General features: G+C 36.4%; 1 non-coding gene across 1 annotated transcript; it reads left to right on the top strand.

Annotated features, from left to right (window-relative positions):
* Positions 1–1226: 1226 nt before the first annotated feature.
* On the top strand, positions 1227–1369 carry LOC149819260 (U4 spliceosomal RNA). The gene has a single exon (XR_016427526.1). It is a non-coding gene; the product is annotated as a U4 spliceosomal RNA (small nuclear RNA).
* Positions 1370–7880: the final 6511 nt, after the last annotated feature.

Below are 7880 nucleotides of genomic sequence, written 5' to 3'. Positions count from 1 at the left end.
TCGGCTTGAGCTGAAAACTTTTAATTTAAAAATGTACTTAAATTTTTTAAAAATTGCATAAAATGCCTTTTTGAAATAGGTGCAAACGGTGGTATTTGAACACATGCATCTTCCAAAGATGACCAATCAATTATCCACTAAAGACTTGAGTTATGAACAAAATACATATTTATATAAATCTAAATTTTTTATATAACAAGGTGATATCGAGCTTATTCGAACTGGACTGCCGGTTCACGTTTGGCTTGTTTATGTGCTTTGAGCCTAAAACCTTGTTCAGGCTTGGCTTATTTATTTTTCAAATGAGTTCAAGCCGAGCTTAAGCGAATCAAGCTCCAGCTGAGCCAGAGCTAGTTTGGCTAGTTGTTCCTCCTTATCTGCGTCATCTCAATCAACAGCAGCTAGGCAAATAATGAAAGGGTGATCAAGGGAAGAGATAAGAACACACCAGAGTCATCCAAACAATAGATTGGGATTTCATTTTCTTTACATTTCTTCAGATTGAGAATTCATCTTTCAATGAGAATTCTCCTCTGAAATATCCAAACACACCCCTTAGCATATGGAGCCGAGTATGATCGATGAAATTTCATCCAAACCTGGGTCTGGATCGAGTTCCTTGTAACTTTTTCAATTTAAAAAAAAAATATGAGATGTTATTTTTTACTAAGCATGTATTAAGTTTGGTTTATGTATTCCTTATCGGACCAGGGTAGCTTTTTCTCATGGAAGATCTTCTTGGACCAGGGTCTGGATGCAGTAGCAGCACCTTTTAATTGGATCTACAACCAGATCCATCAATTTCTGCCAAAGATCCGACGGGTTGACACCCGTACTCTTGAGCCTACTTGTAAGAAAAGGCCAGCTGGTTCATTCTTGGACCAGATCCAGGTCCGGGTCCGGGTCCAGTTAATGGTTGGACAGTTTCAACCTGCTGGTTCAGTCCTATACTCAATGCACTGATCCGAGTATGACCCGGCTGAGATTCGTATATGTGTATCAAATGAGTGATATACGAATCATATTAACCAGAGCTGTACCATATAATAAGCAATTATTTGATATTGTGCAATATAGTTTGGCCGTTAGTTATGGAAGAGAATAGCAAGTAGGGGCAAACGGTGGGGTATAGGGATTGCTTTTTGTTTAGTCCCATATCGATGTAAGGAAGAGATGTAGGGGTTAGCGACCGCTATAAAAGAGGGCTTGTGTGGGTTGAGTCAACCATCTTTGCGCTTGGGGCAATGACGCAGCTAGTGAGGTAAAACCGAGGCGCGTCAATTGCTGGTTGAAAACTATTTCCAAACCCCCTCCTAGGCCTGGGTCTGGCCTAGGCCTTGGAGAATTTCTGGAAGGGTCCCCTAAGGGGTAAACCCTACAATACATAGTTCAAAACCTTCATTCTCTCTCTCTCTCTCTCATGAAATTATTAAGCTGAAATTACAACTGAAAGTGGTATTAATTTTCAACTTAATCTGGCCACATTCATTCATCATAGTTTGTTTAGTAAGGATAGGACTGTATGCATGTTTTTCCTGTACAAAAACACCTTTCTGTGAGCTGTTAAGTTTTGCTATATTATGGGTCAATTGAATTTTGAAGCCTGCTCGCTTGTCGATATCAAACGATCCACAACCCCCTTCAAGAGAACTTTTTTACATTGTCAGGACCATGGTTGCTAGTCAAGGAAGCGGGAATCGAGGCACTTTCAAAATTTTAAAAAGTGGAAAACGTGGGACTACTTAAAAGCGAATAAAAAAACATCTCGAAAGCGAACCGAAAGCAACTTAGGAAGTGAGAGGAAAGCGTGGGGGAAGCAAAAAAAGAGAAAAAAATAAAATAAAAATACAAAAAATTGGAAAAAAGAGAGGAAGCGCAGGGTTTCCCAAATTTTTTTGGTGCTTCCCAGTGCGTTTCCCAAGTGTGACATTTTGCGCTTTCGAAACACACTTCCCCACTTGTTTAGGCATTTTCGACAACTCTGGTCAGAACAGTGATTGTAAGTATGGCAGACAAAGCCAATGTGACTAGGTCTTTGATCCTGAGTGCGGTTTCTCTGCATAATAAATAAAAAGGATGCTTTTTACTCAATATCTCTTAGCTTTAAATAAATAAATGTGTATGTGTGTTTTTTAGCACAGTTTAAATGCGGAGAATTCTCGCTTAGTTAAGCTACTATTATGCTCATTTCAGTCACAACAGCAATATCAATTAGAAAGGAAACAGTATGGTTGCATTTCAACAACACAAAGTAGTGGTTTACAAAGCAAAGCAAGGGTTGATGATAAGAAATGATAATTACTTAAGTAAAACACGATGCAGTGTCATCATTTTGATGAATCTCTCTCTCTCTCTGTGTATATATATATATATATATATATATATATATATATATATATATATATATATATATATATATATATATATATACAGAGAGAGAGAGAGAGAGAGAGAGAGAAGTGTAGTTGGTGAGTCCTAACATAGGCAACTATTCGCTGCGCTTTATAGAGGACTCGGCAGTTAGTTAGTACCCACTTCATTTCGTTTTTGCTTAGCAAAAAGAATGTTTCTTACCAAGGGGAACTAGGTCTTGTCTGGTAGGAGCAGCTAGTGCAGGTCACTTTGTGTTGGGACGTTGCGGGTTCAAAACCCAATGGTGTAGTTGTATAGCTGATAGGGGTCGGACTAAACCCAGCTTGACTTTGAAAAAAAGAAAGAAAGTTTTCTTGATAGGCCTAGGACATTGGAACAGAAAGACAAATAATGATGGATTTGAAACTTAATTATCCCATCTTTGAGATAAAAATAGCCTTTAATTTCTCTTCACTGCTCATGCCTTTCTTTAGTCAATTCAAACTGCTTTTGTCCAAAGTGGAAACAAGCCGCATTACATTTCTATCCAAACAATTAACATTGCAGGCCCCACTGCTGTCAACGAAACTGAGGAGGCTTCAAAGAGAAAAATAAAGGACCAAATTATTATGATTATTTCGTTTGGTCAATTAATTGTGAAATCTGAAGAATTAAGGTTTTGAAGGGGACATTTTATGATATTTAATTTAACAAAAGATGGAAAGAACAAATAATATATAACATGATCAAAAGATGAAAAATGAGAGGAAGAAATGCAAAGCTACACAGTCTATGGAGTCTTAGAAACGGAGTATAAATTGCCTCAGTGGACCTTAACTTTAAGCATTTCTTCTTTTTTTTTTTAAAGCCAAACTAGGGTTAGGCAGGCCCATACCGGTTATTAGGGAAGTCAACCAGTCGGGTTTGGTTCAGACCCGGGTGAAACCAGACTTGGATTCTGAATCCGACTCTAATCGGGTCTACTATAAGAGAAACCATACCCAGACCTGATAAGAACTACATGAACCAGACCCAGACCATACCCCGGTAAAATAATACTTTTGATCATCTTTACATTGAAAATTTGTGGGTTAATTAATCAAAACTCGGGTTGGGCCTGGGTCTGGTATACAATTTCACAATCTATATCCGGGTCCATGTATTAATTGGACCTTTGGGTCTGAACCCGGGTCTTAATCGGGTTTCCTTATTTATCACCATACCTGGACCCTGTAGCATTTGGTCTGGGTAAACGAGGCCCATTGACACCCCTACCAGATGTACAGCGAGACCATTGGGTTTTGAACCTGCAATGTCACAACACCAGGTGACGTGCACCAGCTGCTCCTACCAGACAAGTGGATTATTGCGACACATGTTTCTTATTTCTCATCATCCGTACTCTATTTAAAAACTTTGTTGGACCTACAGGTAGTTTTCTTGCCATTAGAAAAAATACTTTTTGCACCCTAGTGGGATAAGTACAAAGTTACATGAAAGCAGAGATTTTATAAGATTATCCTGCGTGATTTCCAAATATATATATATATATATATATATATATATATATATATATATATATATATATATATATATATATATATATATATAGAGAGAGAGAGAGAGAGAGAGAGAGAGAGTAAGTAAGTAAGTAATGGGTCCGCGCTAAACCACATTGGTGTTAAATTGGAGCTAAAGCACGTAGACCGTCCATCGATCGTGTGTAATGAGGGATGGTCAACACGCAAAAAACACAAAAATCGGATCAAAAACATCATTTTTAAGAAAAAAGACCTTTAGTGGAATACTAAAAGTCAAGCATATTTTTTGAAAAAGGTCTTTAGTGGAGCACTAAAAGCGTAGGTAAATGTTTCAGACCTTTAGCGGGACCTTTATTGACACGCTTTTAGTGCATCAGTAAATGGTTTTTGAAGCAATTTTTTTGTGTGTTGATCATCCATCAACGCGCGTGATGGATGATCAACGCGCTTTAGCTCCGGTTTAACAACAAATGGGTTTAGCACGGACCCATTTCACTATATATATATATATATATATATATATATATATATATATATATATATATATATATATATATATATATATATATATATATATATGAAAGGAAAGGGAGCCTTCCAACCAAAAGAAAATAAGAATCTACAACCAACTACGATGAGACGACTCTCCCTCTTCAATGCTTGGGCATCTCATCGATCAAACATATATATTTGTTCTTTATAATTTATTTAGTAAGAAATATACTTTACACGAAGATTTTACGATATATAGGCATGTTTTTCAAAGCAAGAAAAATCGATGACACATAGACCGTCCATCGTGCATGCTGATGGACGGTCAACATCCAAAAAACACAAAAAATGAGTCAAAAACATATTTTTTAAGAAAAAAGACCTTTAGTGGAATACTAAAAGTCGAGCATATTTTTTTGAAAAAGGTCTTTAGTGGCACACTAAAAGCGCAAGTAAAAGTTTTAGACCTTTAGCGGGACCTTTACTAACGCTTTTAGTGTATCAATAAATGGTTTTTGATGCAATTTTTTTGTGCGCTGATCGTCCATCAACGTGCGCGATGGATGGTCAATGTGCTTTAGCACCAAATGGGTTTAGCACGGACCCATTTCACTATATATATATATATATATATATATATATATATATATATATATATATATATATATAAAGGAATGGGGGCCTTCCAACCAAAAGAAAATAAGAATATACAACCAACTATGATGAGACGACTCTCATTCTCCAATGCTTGATGAGCATCTCATCGATCAAACATATATATTTGTTCTTTATAATTTATTTAGTAAGAAATATGCTTTACACGAAGACTTTACGATATATAGGCATGTTTTCCAAAGCTTGAAAAATCGATGACTCACATGTATTTAAAACTTTACAATACAAAGTATTGTGCGTCATTGATTTTTAACGCTTTCAAAAACACATCAACACACACACATATATATGTATATATATGTTTGTGTGTGTGTGTGAAAAATGGGAACCTACTCAATGAGTACAATACTAAATGAAGCTATTGAATTTTTTATATTTTTTTAAAATTATGATTATAAATATGTGATATATATGCTTGTTTTTGTAGGAATCACTTCTTGCAACATTTAATTCCAATTAACGGTGGGCATTGGGCCGGCCCATTTGGGGAAACCTTGGCCCACGGCCTGCCCATTATGCACATGGGCTTAATCGAGCCAGGCCTACTATATAATAAATATTGTATTATATATAAAATATAACATATATTATTTATATAATATATTATGTTATATATATTATGCTATATATAATATATATAATAATGGGCTGGACCGGGCCATAGGCACGGTTCGGGCTGATCCAGGCCCAAATATACTTGCCCATGGCAGGGTGGGCTGGCCTAGCCCACCCAGGCCAGTGTCCATCTCTGATTCCTTTCCATGGATAGGCTTTTATAAAGTTTCAAAAATCAGTGTCCAATTTTTATAAAATTTTGAGGCTTCAAATATCATTTTTCCATTCAAAATGCATAATCAAAGTATTGATTTCTAGTAAATCAATCATGCTGAACACATCTATGAGGTTGAAATTTTGAAAGAAAAAAACACTGAAAATCCAATTACATGTTTCATTTAGCAATATCGTGCTCTCTCTCTCTCTCTCTCTCTCTCTCTCTCTCTCTCTCTCTCTCTCTCTCTCTATATATATATATATATATATATATATATATAGGAAATAGTGTATTGTCAGATGCTATTAGCGTTGGATAACCATCGAATGAACACTAACTGTCTGATTTCAAATGAAATCAGATCGCTGGCGTTAAGGGACGTGCTCCACCAGTAGAGCTCTGGCGTTGGGCTCCTAAGCAGGGAAGAGAGGGATCCTTAGTGGAAATGAGAGAGGGTGGGAGGGGAGAGGGAGTGAGAACGAGTCTGCAACCCGTGCTTCACTGGTGGAGCTCTGGCATCAAGGGAGAGGAAGGGAGGAGAAGGAGGGAGTGGGTACAAGGGATCTGTCAATGTAGCTTTGGCTTGGGCTCCTTAACAAGGAAGAGAGTGAGTGGGAATGAGTCCACCACCGGTGGTGATGTCATGCTTGGCATCAGGCTCCTCACCAAGGAAGAGAGATTTTTGATATTTTTGCACGGCCTGTAACACTGGCTGCTCGACGCTAATAGGCTAATAGCACCTGACAATATGTTATTCCCTATGTACATAGTTAATCTATCATTAAACCAATTAGAGGTTTAACATTAGATGAATTTAACATTATGAACACACTAACATATGATATTTTTTAAGATGGTAAAAAAGGTAACTTTGATAGTTTTATAAAGTTACTTTTTTTGAAAAATGTGTTTGATTTTTCAATTCCCTCTTACAATGATAAAAAATAACCTTTTCTTTTAGAAAATGTTATTATTTTAATGGTGTTTTTAATAATTTTTATAAGGTTGAATCTATCTAATGTTAAACCTAATTGGTTTAATGATAGATTAACCATATATATATATATATATATATATATATATATATATATATATATATATATATATATATATATATATATAGTGATAGCTGCTTGACCCCACACTTGATTGAATAGACGTACACTGCTTGATGGATGCTCAATGCACATCCATTCGGTCAGGCTCGTATGTGGTCAGGCACATACAACTCTCTCTATATATATATACACTACATAGATAAGGGTCAATAGCAGCGACTAATTAACGACAACACGAGAAGTCATCACTATTGCTAGAATTGAATTTGCCGCAATAACGATGACTTTATATATTGCCGTTATAGATATATCCATAACGGTGACTTTATATATCACTGTTAAAGATATGTCTCTAAGAGCGATTAATAAATGTTGTTGTTATAGATTATTTTTAATGATAACATGTGTGGTCGTTGAATCTTATCATTAAAACACTTTTGATGGCAATATTTAACAATCATTAAATGTCATTATTGATCAATAACGCTGACATTACAACATCACCGTTATAGGGTTTTACTTTATAATGACGACCTTGTACATCGCCGTTATAGATGTATCATTAACGGTGACATGTGCAACCGTTAAAAAAAATACAAGGATTAGGGTCAATAACGGCAACACTTTAATGACAACATTCATGTCGCTATTATAGATTACTCTATAATGGTGACATAAATGTCATTGTTATTGAGTCTATAATTAGTGTCTGACGGACCCTTCTAATTTTTTTTTCTCTCTCCTTCTTCAGCCTCCCTCCTTCCTGCTCGATTGATGCCGTCGGACCCCGATCCCCCTCTCGAAGGTCTCTCTCTATTCTTTCTCCTACTTCTCTTTCTTCTTCTCCCCTTTTTGTCGCCTCTGTTGAACCCAGTCGAGGCTGGGTTCGGCCCTGTCAAGGACTGGTAAAACCACAACTTGTGCATTACTATCTGAGGCTACCGATCTTCGGCACATCAATATTGGTGAGTTGGCAAAAAAAAATCTATA

Source organism: Nuphar pumila, chromosome 13 (genome assembly GCF_984573655.1).
Source record: "Nuphar pumila chromosome 13, dmNupPumi1.hap1.1, whole genome shotgun sequence".
NCBI lineage: Eukaryota > Viridiplantae > Streptophyta > Magnoliopsida > Nymphaeales > Nymphaeaceae > Nuphar > Nuphar pumila.
The sequence above is the reverse complement of the archived record's forward strand: the minus strand, read 5'-3'. Positions and strand labels throughout refer to the sequence as shown.